Consider the following 16555-nt stretch of genomic DNA (forward strand, 5'->3'; position numbering starts at 1 on the left):
CTGAGGTAAATGATGCATGTGGGTGTAGGTTTGTGAGTGGCAAAACAACTATCTGAAGCCAAGTCATGGGGAGGCTCTTTATCATGATGGCCTGGTATGCAAGGCCACCCTGAAAGCATTCAAGCATTTTGAAAAGAGCATCCAAGTAGAAGGGTTGACAGGGATTGGCGTATGATTAAACTGAAGGCAAAGAAACAAAGAAAATGATTGAACCAAGGAAATGGTTTGAGGTGTAGAAATATTATCCTTTATGATCATTTCCATTGTCATCACAACATACTGGTGCTCGCACATTGGAAAGCCACCTCTTTATTAAAGAAGCTAAAATTAATTAGCTAAAATCCCAAAGTTTGGTCACATTTCACTTATAGTTAAACTATCTGTATATAATAATTTGAAGAAAATCAAAAGAATGCATGTATAGCCACGTCTCTGTTTAAAGAAAAACAATTGTCCTTGGGATTGGAAATACCATCTGGATCATTTCAAGTTTACCAGGCACCAAACACAGCACTGAAAAGCCTGAAGTCAAGTCTGAAATATATAAACAAACAAAAAAAAATCTTAAAAGAGATTCCAAATCTTTAAAAAAAAAATTCCCTCCTGTAAGGCACATTGGCATTTTCTACAGTACACCTGGATTTTCTTACATTAAATTGCCATGTTACTTCCTAGAAGGGATATCGTGAAGATTAACAAGATCATGTTTTAAAGCACTGTGAGTTCCTCAAAGAGTGAAGCTCTGTCAGCACAAGGTGTAACACTCACCATTCACTATTCACTGCACAGCCATTTGAATTCTGGTTATGCGTGATATCAGTGCAAGCAGATCCAACTGCCTTTCAAAGGTCTTACCACCTACATAAAGTAGATAAACGAAATTCAGTAGGGAATTAAAATTGGTAACATTTGATGTATTGAGCAAGAAATGTACTAAATCCCTGTATCCATGTTTCTTCTTAGGTCTCTTAAGAGTATAGAAAAAAATTTTTACCCATGTCATGATAATGCAGGGATTTGCTCATTGACTGGTTAGGTTGAGGGAGGAAATAAGTATTATTGCAGGTAAAAAGAATGTAGATCAAAAGAGTAACTTTTTAAAATATGGGCAAATCAAATTTAATTATTTTAATCAATTCAGGCAGTAAATAGCATATATTCAATAATCCTTGCTGTTAGGCATTCAGAGAAATTATAAAAAGCAGTAATTTCAACAAAATAATCAGGATTTACTTGTTTCTTAATTAAAATTTAATTAAGAGACTTAAATTTTAACCTAATGGTGAAGATATTATAGGGATAAATAAATTGATATATACATAAATAATGGGAATATTACCTGGTGCTACTAACAGTATTGTCCATAAGGTTTGTGCCAGAGGCTAATAAAAGTGAAGATCTGCCCTTTTTCTGCTTCTGTTCATTCATTCAAACAAGATTTATTATTATCTGACATAAGTCTTCTTGTAAATAGGCTAATATGGCCTGCATTAAAATTCCTTGGTTCATTCAAACATTTATTGAGATCCAGACATAAGGGCAAATACAACATAAAAGAAGCTCTAATCAATATCCTTTAGGTTATTTTTCAATAGTGACAGAATCAGACATATCATTATATAAACATATAATACACTCATCTTATAAATAAGTTACAATAGTAATTAAAAATTATAAATTACATAATGAATCCTAAATGCTTTCTTTAGTCAGTTCTATAACCCAGCTGCATTTTAGAATCACCTAAAGAGTTTTGTAAAAATACAGCACACATCCCCTCCCTCCTGCCAGTTCTGATTTAATTGGGCTAAAATAGAAACCTGGAGTTATTTGTTTCTTCAAAGCTCCACTTATTCTAATGTGTATCCAGGATTGAGGTGACCCTGATCACATGCTTCATGGTTTGCTTAAAAGATTAGAAAAAGACAAATAAAATATTGAATTGAAATTGAAGTAGCTCCTGAGATACTCCATAGAAGACAAGGGAAATACCTTAGGATAGCTGTTACAAGAAATTGAATGCAATGTGGTAATTATATTCTAACAATTCAGAGGAAGATAGAAGAGCCAGACACTCATAATATCCACTCCATCCATGAGCCCAAACCTAGGACTAAGTAAAACTGCAAAATATGTAAATATTTATTCTTGGACTCTCTGTCTCCAAATTCTTCCAACTACATAAGTTGATAAGTAATCAAAGTCTCTAAGGAAAGGTTCTGCCATATGTTTTATTAATAGTAAGAATAGTCATGTAAAATATTACATTCAAAAAATGTTACATTCAAGGGTCTGTGTTTAAATTCCAGTCATCACAAGGAACAGCGAAGATTTTATGGCATAACCAGACCTTCCTGGCCACTGAAATACCGGGAGGCAGTAGGCTACGCTGGCAGCATATTCTGTCAGCAACCATAGTTCTGACATGGAATCTGGGGTTCTCACTCAGTTTTCTTTAGTAATAAACAAAAACAAAACTACAAAGATGTCCTTATTTAAGAGCTTTTCAAGAAGTTCAACTTCCAGATGGTTGTGAGCATTAGATTTACCTTGTCACACAGCTATGATGAGAATACAAGTCAGATAAAAGATGATCTTCTACTGAGCCAGGCACGGGAAGGATGAACATAAATAAAACCTCAAGGTCAGATGCACTATATTGAAATTTGCAAAGGTGAACTATCCAAGAAAGCCTGAGTTTACAGCTTTGTAAAAATATTTTCTCCATAGCATCACACCTCCTTATAATGTTTTTAATCCTGCTTAGCAAGTTGGATTCAACAAAGTTGGAGAACAAGAATCATGTAAATGTATAGGTAAGTTTCTTCATCAATAGATTTAAAATATACACCTACATTTACTCCCATTTGTTACTCTTTTTGAGGTTTCTTGTCCTGCATTCAAAAGCGTGGCTTTGTTTAATCTCTCTAATTAATAAGCATAAATACATCTTTATAATATACAACAAATTATAGACCTAGAATTGTCATCTAATACCCATGATATTATTTTTGTAATTTAAATGGGCTATACACCTATAACTTATTAACAAGGTATTTTGTTTTATTTGGGTTGTTAGAGCAAAATATAGGAGTGTAAAAACATGTATAGATAAAGTTTGAGGTATTAACCTTTATAGTTAACAAATGAATGGTGAAAAGAAGTCTTTAAGCTATAAGCTGTATTCATAGAAGAGATAATAAAGACATGAGTTTTTTTTTGTTTTTTGTTTTCTAAAACTGGCAAGGTAATGTTCTTGGATTGTATCATTGTTCATGATGTTGGCCCCCATGAGGTATTTGTTTTTTTATTCCTAATCTATTACTATGACCCACTCAATTTTTTTTTTTTTTTTTTTTTGCCTCATACAACCCATACTTAATAGTAGGACAGAATCATTGCCAAGAGAGAAAGTGTGAGGGTGGAAATCCATTGGCCAAGCAGTTATAATCAAAGAAATCTCCAGGTAACTCCAGGCTTCTAAGGGAGGAGTTCCAATAGGTGAACTGAAATACAGTCTGCCCTGTGTAGCAGAAGTGTCAAATTTTTTAAAATCTTCAAGGAATAATAATGAGTGAGACACAGAGTAATCAGATACATAGGGGCTTTTTGTTGTTACTATTAGGCTAGGTATAAGCTCTAGGCAGCATCTCACAGCAACAACAAAAAAGGTAATCTGTGCTTCCCCTGACATGTGGCAAAGGTACCCGGCTCATTTTAGTCTTTTCAAATTCACTACTATACAAAGCCAGTAATTGTCATCAATGGTGTCATCTTCTGAAACAAAGGGCAGAAATCAATATTTCTTTCAGGAGGTGTCAATGTCAATATAATAACCCAACTCTATTTTCCAAGATGGCGAAGGTGTTTTCTCAAGCTGCTACTGAAATCCATTTTGCCTAATTTTCACAAACAAAGAACATAATGGTTTTGTTTCCCTGGCAACACTCTTAAATGTACTGGCTTTCATCTTTTGTCCTCTGATCTGTATCCAAGCAAAAGTCCAACCCCTCAAATTAATCTTTGCCATCAATGGCTAGTCACAGGGAAAGTTGAGACAGGTATTCCTCTGGTCATCACTAACACATATTCTACTAAAGATTGCAAAGATAAGAAAAGTTGCTAGTCTGTTTGGACTGCTAAACAAAATATCACAGACAGGGTAGCTTATGAAAAACATAACTTTAGTTTTTGCAGTTCTGGAGGCTAGAAGTCCAAGATTAGGGTGACGGCATAGTTGTGTGATGACCCTCTTCTGGATCCCAGACTTCTCATTGTATCTTCATATGGTGGAAGAGGTGAGGAGTCTCTTTCTGGCCTCTTTTTTTTTTTTTTTTATAAATAAATTTTTATTTTAATGGGGTGACATCAATAAATCAGGGTACATATATTCAAAGAAAACATTTCCAGGTTATCTTGTCATTTAGTTCTGTTGCATAACCATCACCCAAAGAGAGATCGTCCTCCATCACCCTCTATCCAGTTTTCTTTGTACCCCTCCCCCTCCCCCCTCTCCCTCCTCCCCTCCCGTAACCACCCCCCATAACCACCCCACGCCTGTCCATGTCTCTTAGTCTCGTTTTTATGTCCCACCAATGTATGGAATCCTGCAGTTCTTGTTTTTTTCTGATTCACTTATTTTACTCCACATAATATTATCAAGATTTCACCATTCTGCTGTAAGTGATCCGATGTCATCATTTCTTCTAGCTGAATAGTATACCATGGTGTATATGTGCCCCATCTTCTTTATCCAGTCTTCTATTTTTTTTTTACAGTGATTAAAAGCCTTTAAGCAAACTCTTGGCCAATACAGCAAGAATCCATAAAAGAGAAGTGTCCTTAACATGTTCACCAAGTCCAAGTTGGCCCCATCACAATGCCAAATCCCTGAAAAATGCAACCCAACCACAGTTCAGTCTGTTAGGAGCTGTCACAGGGAGCAGGAGTCCAGGAAAGTTCCCCACAGGAAAAGTCCGCATGGCACTGGAATTGTTGTCACCATTCTATACTTTGCAGCTCATGTCCAAGTCCCAATGACCGCTGCTTCTAGCTGGTAATGATTCAGGTAGACTGGAAAAAGCCATTTGCAGCATGCGTGGATATGGAGCTTCTGTTCTCCTCTGCCTGGAGAGTTGAGACCAGGTTGCTTTTCCCTGGAGCTCTGCGACTGTGGCATTGTAAAGAGAACCTTGGGATACACTAAGCTGGGTGGCAAAGGTAGATTCATAATAGAAGTTGGCAAAAGGGGGAAAGAGAGCTCTAAATTAGGAGTAGGTCCCAGCCTGAAATATGAGTGGGGCATTGAGGTAGGAGGGATAAAGGAAACACTATATATTAAGCAAAGCAGCAGAAAATAGGACTATCAACACCCACAACAGAGGTCTTCAAGGGAAGAATAAAAAACCTGACTATTCAGGCAAAACATAGTTAAGTGGCCCTTGTGCAAATGAGATCAGTTTACCTGCTTCTTGGAAGAAATACCCTATGCTCGTCCACAGTGTCATAGATGGGGCCGACAGCCCTGGGCACCTTCAGCCTTCAGTGGCTAACCCCAGCATTCTGGGCAAGGTTAGGTCATAGGTGGCTGGAGCAGGGCTGGAAGAGGCTGAACCCTCCCTTAGAGGAGTGAGGGAAAAGCCTACCTTCCAGTGTCCCTGTTTCCTCACAGCAGAGGTATGTAAGCCTGGCTGGCTTTAGCTCAATGACCTTCCTTTCCACTATTGAAGCAGGACCCAGATGGCATCCTATGAGACCCCTTTGGGGTGTTGGAGCCTTTAAGGGTGTATTCTAAAAGCTGGTAGTTCCCCTGATCTCTATTGGGCTTTTTCTGCCTCTAGGTATCTTAAAAGCCATTCTCAGAAGATCTCGCTGAGGGGTTTGAGGATCCCCATCCACCTATATAAATCTTTTCCATATATCTGGAGCTATTTGAAAAAAGACAAAACAGTGTTATTAGCTGGATCTAATAAAGAAGGTAGTAGTTTGCAGGCGAAAAAGATTTGGTGTCTCCTGTTCATCAGCATTCAAAGAAATGTGATTTTTTTTTTTAAGTAAGAAGCATGATATGGTAGACCCATAGGAGTTCCAGGATATGACTACCCCCTTTTAAATTTTTTTTAAATTGACCTTAAAATGTTTGCTGAGTACACTTTAATAATACCTTAACTTTAAAGATTGTAAGCATGACAAAATACAGTTAAATGCTTTTGCTCCATATGCAGGAGCATTTTCAGTTTAGCCAGTTTAGGAAATCCAATAATAGAACAATGCATACAGACAATGAGCTATAACATGCTTAGCAGCCTCTCCTGTTCTGACAGAGGTTACTATAGATCCGGAATATGTATCCACTGTAATGTGGACATACGACTGTTTGCCAAATGAAGGTATATGAGTAACATCCATCTGCCAAAGTTGTCCTGGTAGGGGTCCTTGAGGGTTAACTCCAAATGAAGGGGCAGTATAGGACCCCTTGGACAGGATTTCCCAATCTGCCGTGCTGCTTCCCGAGAAAGTTGAAACTGTTTACACCGGGCTGCAGCGTTCTGGTGATGAATAGTATGAGACTGACTGGCTCGGTCTGTCATGGTTGCTCCATATAATTTTCTTTTGGGTAGCTTGATCAACAAGGGCATTCCTAGGCCCTGGCTGGTTGGCTCAGTGGGAGAGCATTGTTCTGGCCTCTTTTATAGGGCATTAATCTTGTTCATGAAGCCTCTGCCCTCATGACCTAATCATGTCCCAAAGGCCCCACCTCTTAATACCATCACCTTTGGGAGTTAAGATATCAACATATGAATATTGAAGAGATACAAACTTTCAGACCATAGCTCTATGGCTTCTTAAAGATTTGGGTTTTCCATAGCTTTAGTAATAGGAAATGTACAAGGTATTTTGTATATGCAGAGGTTTTTTAAGTGTATTTTTTTCTAGTGTCGGTAAAGACCCCGTTGCCTTAAATAAATATGTAATATTTGTAGATAAAAGTATAAGAAATGGACTGGAAATCAAGTATATCAACTTCATGGCTAAGTTGCCTTTGGGAAGGAAGAGCAGGTAACAGACTGGCAGGGAGTGCTTGTAGGAAACTGGCTAAATTTGTGAAGGTTTGTTTCTTTCAAAAATAATGGGGCAAATATAACTAGTTGTGTGTTTTTAATATTGTATGTTATGATGGGTATTTTTTAAGTTGTTCATTCATCTTTTCTGTATTTTAAGATCTCAAAAAATTAAAATCAATCTCTTTGCTAATCACATGCCCATTGTGCGTCCTCTTTTTGAAGGAAATGATTGCAATTAGAACAGCCATCCTGTTGTCTAATTAGCAGTTTTCATCAAAGAAATTTTCACTGGGCATTAATCAAGTGAAGATCACAATTTTAATGGCACCAGTCACCCTACTTTTAAATAAATACATTAATATTCAAATTCATGTCTAAGTGCCCCACATATCTGATTAACTAGAAGTAAAAAATAAAAAAGCCTTAATATATGCAGAATATTATTCATGTGCTCTAAAAAGCAAATGCAGAAGCTGGAATATTATGAATTGTGTGTGTCTGTCTTTTATGAAAATGAAGAAAAACTCTCTCTGGAAGAAGCTAGATATTTGCCTGTTTTTATATTTTACCAGGTATAAGCAGAGTGTTGTACCTGGCAAAGCATTAGGAGGGATAAGAACAAGTATATTCATTTATAATAATAAGTTGTGAGTAACATTTATGTTACATGTGTGTGTCAGATAAAGCAACTACATGTGTATAGAATTTCTTTGAGTACTGCATTGTTTATAAGAACTTTCAGAAAAAAAGTCACAAAATTATTGATGACTGTTTATTCTCAGTCCATGAATCATTTCCTGAACATATTTTACAATTGTGATTCAGCTGGGCTCTTAACTTATTTATATTTTTGTTTCCCTTTTTTTTTTTTTAATCACCGTTTCTGTTTTCAGATTATCCACAGGTTTAGTCTATCTCATGGGGTAACATCAAACACATCTGTTGATTTCTCCCAAAATGACAAAAGCAACAATAGCATGGTTACAAAATGAAAGCTAGAGAGGAAGTTTTTTGTTTTTTGTTGTTTTTTTTTCCAAAACTCAACTGGGAAAACAACCCAAAATGAGAGAAATGAGATAACCAGCAGATGCTCCAGAATATGGAAGTCATCTGTAAGCGTTTAGCTGAACGGAGAATTCTGAACCAGTCCCCCATCTGCCAGACGCCTGAAATAGAGACAGATGAGCTATTCCTCTGAACTCCAGCAACAGCGCCAGCTGAAAAAGCAGAGCCTTTCTGCCAAGGGTCACTTGTTGAAACTGTTGACTGTAAATCAGCGTTCTCCTTTCAGACTGATGGTACCCAGAAAATACAACTTTAAATATTCATAGGTGCACCTTATCCTATAGGGCACAAAGACCATGGTCGTGATTGCAAAAGGCTTATGGGGGTGGGGACAATTTGTTTACATATTTTGAACAAAGGTACCTTTTTATGAAATCCACATGTTGTACACACTGCTTCTTACCTTGCCTTGATGAGTAAGAAATGTTCCCAAATGAAATAACCCCCATTTGAACTGCATTGGTAAATAGTGGTAAGAATATTTAGATCTGGAAAGTCACAAAAAGGCCCTTTATGTATTTTTTTTCCTCCTAAAATAATCACTGCTGCATTACACTGTATCTTCTAACCTGCTTTAGTCGAAAGGAATGTCTTTGTGTGAAGTGTACTATCTGGAATCCTTCTCATATTGTTTAGATCATGAGTTTTTTGGGGGGGTTTGCACTTGTTCCCAGGGTGTCTGAAACATTTAAAAATAACAGTGGGTAGTCAGAACTCTTCATACTGGCAATGGGTGCCTTACAATTTACCATCATATAAATGTCAATTTTGCTTTTGTTTATGGACCTAAGCAGAGATAAATCCCAGTAGCACAGAAAGAGGTCTCTTAGATTTTGTAGTTTCTTCCATTTCTGTAGGTGGCCTGACCATCTCTGTTCCTCTCCATCCTGTTTAACTCCATTTCTCTTTCCCTTTAATATGTTCAGGTCTGCCAACATGCTAGGGGGATCTCTAAGTAGCTTTAGGATATATTCTAGACCATTGTTAATCACTGTCTGGTCCTAAGACCAGCAGCATTGCCAGAGTACTTGTTAGAATAAAAATATTTCCATCTCTTCTAAATCAAAAATTCTAGAATTGAGGTCCAGTAATTTTGGGGAAGGAGTTATTTTGTTTGTTTGTTTTTGTGACAGAGAAAGAAACAGAGAGAGGGACAGATAGGGACAGACAGACAGGAAGGGAGAGAGATAAAAAGCATCAGTTCTTTGTTGCAGCACCTTAGTTGTTCGTTGTTTGCTTTCGCATATGTGCCTTGACCAAGGGCTACAGCAGAGCAAATGAACCCTTGCTCAAGCCAGCAACCTTTGGGTTCATGTAAGCAATCATGGAGTGATGTCTATGATCCCATACTCAAGCCAGTGACCTGGTGCTCAAGGTAGTGAGCCTGTGCTCAAGCCAGATGAGTCTGCACTCAAGCCTGATGAGCCTGTACTCAAGCAGGCAACCTTGAGATTTCAAACCTGGAGCCTCTGTGTCCCAGTCTGACACTCTATCCACTGTCTCACTGCCTTGTCAGGCCAAAAATTTATGTTTTAATAAGCCATTCAGGTCATTCTGATACATATTGATTTTGAAAACCACTAGTCTTCACAATGCCAAAATGTCCCCCTAGGAACCTGACAAACCATCAACTTTTGAACTCTCCACCAAATATCCCCAAGGAATTCACAGACTGTTAGAGCTCGAATGTCTTCAGATGCCCCTTTTACATCTAACTATGGTGGCTTCACAATATAGAGTCCCATCTAAATTGAACCTGGTGTCATTTTTTGGAATTGGTAGTGGTGAATTCAATTGCATTAAGAATTTGCCCTAGATTAGTAAAACACATCAGCTAATCTGTAACCCCAATGTTTTGTAAAATTGACACTCCTTTGATTTTCTTTTTTATTTTTTTGTTTGTTTGTTTGTTTGTTTTGTGGCAGAGACAGAGGAGTCAGAGAGAAGGACAGATAGGGACAGACAGGAAGGGAGAGAGATAAGAAACATCAACTCTTCGTTGCAGCACCTTAGTTGTTCATTGATTGCTTTCTCATATGTGCCTTGACCAGGGGGCTACAGCAAACCAAGTGACCCCTTGCTCGAGCCAGCAACCTTGGGCTCAAGCTGGTGAGCCTTGCTCAAACCAGATGAGCCCGCGCTCAAGCTGGCAACCTTGGGCTCTCAAACCTGGGTCCTCTGCATTCCAGTCCAACGCTCTATCCACTGCACCACCACTTGGTCAGGCTCCTTTGATTTCCTTCATAATGTATAACAAAAGAGAGATTTAAGAGCCTTACAGAATAGCACTGCCAGCTGTGCAGGAGACAGACATCCTATTGGTTGATAAATGGGATATACCTACCAGTTGGAGTGTTCTTATTGGTAGATACAAGCAACTGATTCATTTTCTTGCTTAATAGCTTTGAATGTACTACTCAGTTTAGGGAGACTTTGTAGGATTTTTTTTTAGGTTACATTCCAAAAAACTGTAATCAAAATATGCAACTGAGGAACTACAAAATCAGTGTCTTATGACATTCAATCTAAAAACTGGTGACACTATAAGCATGAAATACTATCAAAAGGGATTTTCTGAAGTGGTGAAGTTTATAAATCACCTTGAGAGAAATATATCTGAGCTTACATTAAGAAAATAAATTATTCTGTCTACTTTTTTGTTATGCTTCTCATAAAGTATTGTTAAAATCCATTAAGAATATTTCCTCAATGTCATTTACACATAATTTTACAGGCCCCTCTCCATATTCCCAAGTAGAAATTACAGTTTCTTCTTTCTTCCTCCATTCAGCATGTAGCCCAAGAAAGTGACCTTCCCACGCCACATTTGAATCTCTACTAACCCAGGTCAGAAAGGTTACTTCATGGGGAGAAACTAGAGTAAAGATTGGCTAGGGGAAATCCTTAGAACTAAAGAAGTACTCAGTTGTCAAAATCAGCAAGCAGTCCCTTTGCTTTCAAAGTGGGAACAAAACTTATTCTTTCTTTAAGAACTGCACAATAAAATATTGTTGAAAATATATTTCAAAATGAAAATGCTATTTCTTTCTTATATTTCTTATTTAAGGATCAAGAAAACAAAATTGTTGCTTGGAACTGCCCAGGATGGTGCCTGAGTTCTGAAGCTGGTGATTCAAAGGCAAGTCCAGCCCATCTCATGAAGTATAACTGTAAACTCAAGCTGTTTCTAACAGAGCCACATGAATCCTTGAAGCATTCTTAGCCAGAGCCAACCAAGTAGCCAAAAGAATTTCCAACCTATTGCGATGATTAGAATATAGTATATATATAATGCTAATATAATGTTGCAATGCTAAAATGACGTCCTTAATTATTAAGCATCTACTTGAATACTTGCTTTGTGCAGAGATATCCTGAATGCTATGGAATAGTATGAAAGTCAAAAAGCACCTATGCCAGGGATATTTTGCAACTTGGTTGGAAGAAAACAAACCAACAGGCATGAATTGTCATCAGGATGCTACAAAGGAGTCCAGTCACTTCCAGTCAGAGTGTTAAGTTCCATTGCTTTACACTCAGCTCCATTTATCCACCCTTCAACTCTCTGAAAGTGCAAAAGGGGTGAATTTCCCCCAGGCAACCATGTTAAGTATACCGCTTGGACTCTGTTATCTGTAGGTCTGAAGACATTCATAAAATATGCACAAATGTAACAAACATTAAAAAAAAATAGGGGCTGCCTTATGTTTCAATTACTTTGACAAAATAACTTATGTCATACTCTGAGCTGAAAAATGCAGGCCTTGTTGCATATATAGAGATATACTATCCAAAAAATAATCTGAGGAGTCGCAAGAGAAAGAAAAATTCCAGAGAATAGCCCATACCCTCCTCTCCTACTCTAGAGATAAATCAGGTGCCTGAGAAATTGTGCCTCTAAATGGAAATTGAAGGTATTTAGCATTTTAGTTTTGGTGGCTTTCAATAACGATACACTGTGGGGGAAGAAATTCTCTTCTAGGTTCTTTTGATCTGTCTAATAATTAAATCTACATGAGACAGATTACCAAGAAAAAATGACTAAATGAAATTACATACCTACTTATAGGGACCTTACTCATGTGAGGGGTTCAATTGAAATGAGGTGTATATGACATGCTGAGCTAAGGAGTGAGGTAAGAGGCCCTGAAGCTCTGGAGGGGAGGCGGGTAATTTGCAGAATGATAAGAAGAGCAGATGTGCAGTAATTAGAAGTTTGCCTTGTTCTATAGATAGGCCACAAAAGTTCTTTCTGGTGATAATTCTTATTATGGGCAAGGCCCCAACTTAAATTCTTTATGAAATAGATAAGAGTTTCTCTTGAATCCACAGAGTCTCAGTTGCCTTCAGATCAAAATAATCCACATGCCAAAGTAACACATCTTAGGGAGGCCTGTTCTGAACCCTTTCAGACATCTTTTTTTTTCACCTCTATAAATAGATCCAAAATTAAGGGCATTTACATAAATTTATATATATATGAGATACATATATATCATATATATATTGTATATGTGCATGTGTGTATGTTTATATTACATGCACATACTACTAGGTTGCATTTGGAAACTGAAATTTCTTTTGTGAAATGAACATTCCTCAGTATGACTTTGTATCTCCTAACAATACACTATGATGTTTCCAGAACATAACATTATGTTCTGAACTTAGAGTTATGTGAATAAATTCACACCCCCAAAAAAACTAGCAAACAATTTATGCTCAAGAGGACATTCTCCAGAAGTTTTAATGCAACTCAAGTTCTGGTCTAAATTTTTCCATTTGATCTAACTTTGCTTTCTTATATTTGTAACTTCTTGCTAAAAGATATAAATTCTCTTTTATTCCAAGGTTTCCCAAGAGGAAATTTACTATTGAGGATGTGACTTTGAGTTATTTCAGGATACATAGGTAAGAGTTAAGATTAATCAGGTCTTTACGAGGTCAAACTCAGCAAACAGTGGTCTATATATAAAATGTAAACAGTTTATCACAGGTCAAAATCAAGAATCATACATGGTGATAAAGTTTTTCTTTTCTTTCTTTTACATATTTTAATTTATTGAATATATATGTGTCTCTGTGTGTGTTTGGGTGAGTGTGTATAATCCCCAAGATAAATTTACCACTTTGACTAATTTTTCATTTAAGTGTTTATAGAGCTAGATGTTTATGCAAAAAAAAATGGAACTAAATAAAATTACTGGATTGAAGTTTTTTTAATATGTGATAATGGAGAGTGGATGGGTTGAGACAAAAGTTTTATGAAAAATTATGTAGGCCTGACCTGTGGTGGCGCAGTGGATAAAGCATCGACCTGGAATTGCTGAGGTCGCAGGTTCGAAATCCTGGGCTTGCCTGGTGAAGACACATATGGGAGTTGATGCTTCCAGCTCCTCCCCCCTTCTCTCTCTCTGTATCTCTCTCCTCTCTCTCCCTCTCTGTCTCTCTCTCCTCTCTAAAAATGAATAAATAAAAAAATTTTTTTTAAAAATTATATAAACATGAATTTAACTTAGTAAGTGAGAATTAATTATCTAATCTCCAAGTGTTGTTAAAAAGTGAACATCATTTCAGTTTTAACACTTACAGATGGAGTTAAATATAAAATTCAAATTCATTCAACAGAATTCAAATTTTAAAACTTTCAATATCTCTAAGGTTTAAAATAATTTAAAACGTAATACTATATTATAAAACAATAAAATCAGCTACTTTGTAAAATAAAAAGAAAATAGATTTTCAAAATTATATGAGAAAAAAACTAATGACTTGTCCTACTTACATCCTTCTTTTCTGTACATTTTTCTCTCTATTGATTCACCCTCTCTCAGTGCTTAAATGTTTTTTTCTAAGGAGATGATTCATTGTGGGTTTTTATTTCTAAATTCATTATCATCTTTGGTGTCCAGCTAGTTTAAAGGGATATATTAAAAACTTCAGAGCAAAAACAATTTATATTGCCTCTCCACTCCTCAAAATTAATATCATTCAGTACCTTTAGAAATGAAGACATAAATGGTGGTGTTAAGAATTCAAACATTTAAATCACTTATATTCTCCTTCTATTAAAAAGTATGTTACTATTAGTTAAATCATTTAAGGAGTTGAGTTTGTATTATTTTTAAATATGCTGAAAATTGCAGTTTAATTTATTGGTTTTCTGAAAGAAAAAATAGCTCACCTGGGCCTCTTGACTTTCACCACTATTGACATATATATACCATTTCTGGGCAATATGTGCGACCTACAGAACTTGGCAAAAATGTTACCCAGTAGAATAATATAGAAACTTAAAGGGAAATCATGCCTACGAATTTTCTTGCTTTTTGTATTATGGAAAGTTCAGCCATAGTAGGTCCCTCTGCAGAAAGATCAGCTGCGAATATAGTATTGAAAGAAAAGTTGTGTGTCAATCATCTCTCTCCTTGCTTTTCCTAAAATGTCAGAAAATTTTAGAACTGTGAAGAAGCTAGGAGGGATCTTAGAGATCATCTAATTGAACTGCATTGTTTAAAAAAATATTGGTATAAGATCTGCATAAATTAACTGAATTATCCAAGGCCACAGCTAAGCAACGAGAAACAGAAATCTGGCTTTTCAACTCTTTCATCTTAGGAAGCATTCAGGACACTTGCCAGCACAGAGCCGAAGGCACAGTCTAGCTGCACTACTTCCGTGGGAGCCGAGGCTTTGAGAGGTTTCAGGTCTCCTCAGGACTACGTCAACTCTTACCCAGTGGGCAGAAATAGCAAAACAAGAAGGAACGCAAATCTATTTCCATAGTCAATTTTTAACTTCTAATTCAAATAACAATTTTCTTCTCTAGCTTAAAGGTCTTATTTTGTTGTTGCATTAAAAGCAGTGGAAAATATCACTTTGCTTCTTGCAGTATCTAAACTTCATACACAAACTTTTAAGCCCCAGAGATAAATTACCAGTGGTTAAATACATTAGTCAACAAAGCCAAACAGCTCCAATATATTAGGTAGATAACACCTAAAGAAGGCAGCTTTCTCCATTTATTGCATATCACACATCACTGACAAACATACTCCTAAAGTCAAGGGTTAATAATAATAATAATAATACGGTGTTCTACCATGTGCTTAATTTCTATTTTGGACAGAGATGTAAAAATGAGTAAGGAACAGACTTCCTCCTCAGAAAGTTTACAGTTAAACATATGACACATGAAGGTATGCACACAAATTTATACAATTCAAAATAGGTCAGTTCCATGAAAAAAAAAATACAAAATTCTAAAGGGACTTGAAGGATATAGCTTTCTAGGAAACATGAAAAGCATTATGAAATAATCGGTGGCCCTGGCCAGCTTGCTCAGTGGTAGAGCGTTGGCCTGGCATGTGGATATCCCAGGTTCGATTTCTGGTCAAGGCACACAGGAGAACTGGCCATTTTCTTCTCCGCCCCTCTCCCTTCCCCTTCTCTCTCTCTTTTCCTCCTACAGCCAGTGGCTTTATTGGTTTGAACGTTGGCCCCAGATGCTGAGGATGGCTCCGTGGAACCTCAGCCTCAGGCGCTAACAGTAGCTTGACTCCAAGCATGGTACCAGATGGGCAGAACATTGTCTAGTAGGGAGCTTGCCAGGTGGATCCCCAGTTAGGCGGGCACATGCGGGAGTCTGTCTCTGTCTCTTCTCCTCTCACTTAGAAAAAAAAAAAAGAAATAATTAGCATTTGAGATAAAATTTGGGAGCTCTGACAGGCCTGGGACTAGTAGAGAAGATGGAAATGGTCTAGGACTGATGAGGTTTCAAAGCCACCTAAGACCTGCTCATAGTTCTTTTTCCTTTTCCCACCTGTGTACCTTTGGTCATGATGTTTATTCTTCAGAGATACCTACCTCCTCCCCTCTACCCCCACACCTCCTCCAGTATTTCTAGAGCAAATGGGTATCAAGGACTGAGCAGCTCCAGAAATGCAAATAACTACTTGCCCAAGGTTGCACCCGGCTCTGACTCTGATGGACTGCTCTGATGAAGCATCACAACATGCTGCAGACAGAGCGACTGAACAGAGTTCATTCGTGCGTTCATCTCATAAATGGTTACTGAGCACCTACTAAGTGTGAGACACTATTAGGAGACAGAGATATAGACCAAATTAGACCATGGAGTTTATAGATATGAAAGGAATTGCAAGAATTTGATGGGTGTTATGACAGTGGGAGCACAGTATGCTGTGATGAAACAAGGCAAGGACACCTGTCCAGATTAGGAGGGTCAAGAACGTTTTTCAAAGAAGGTTAAAGAGGGTTCTTCAAGAATGATAAGGAGTTAGTAGGTGCCGTCCTGCAGTGCAAGTGAGGAACTGCTGCCACACTGGGAGCATGTGTCGTTACAGCAAACACATTTCAAGGCAGTAACATGGGAACATCAGGAATAGTAATGCAGCCTAACTCTT

The sequence above is a fragment of the Saccopteryx leptura genome, chromosome 4 (assembly GCF_036850995.1).
Source record: "Saccopteryx leptura isolate mSacLep1 chromosome 4, mSacLep1_pri_phased_curated, whole genome shotgun sequence".
Lineage (NCBI taxonomy): Eukaryota > Metazoa > Chordata > Mammalia > Chiroptera > Emballonuridae > Saccopteryx > Saccopteryx leptura.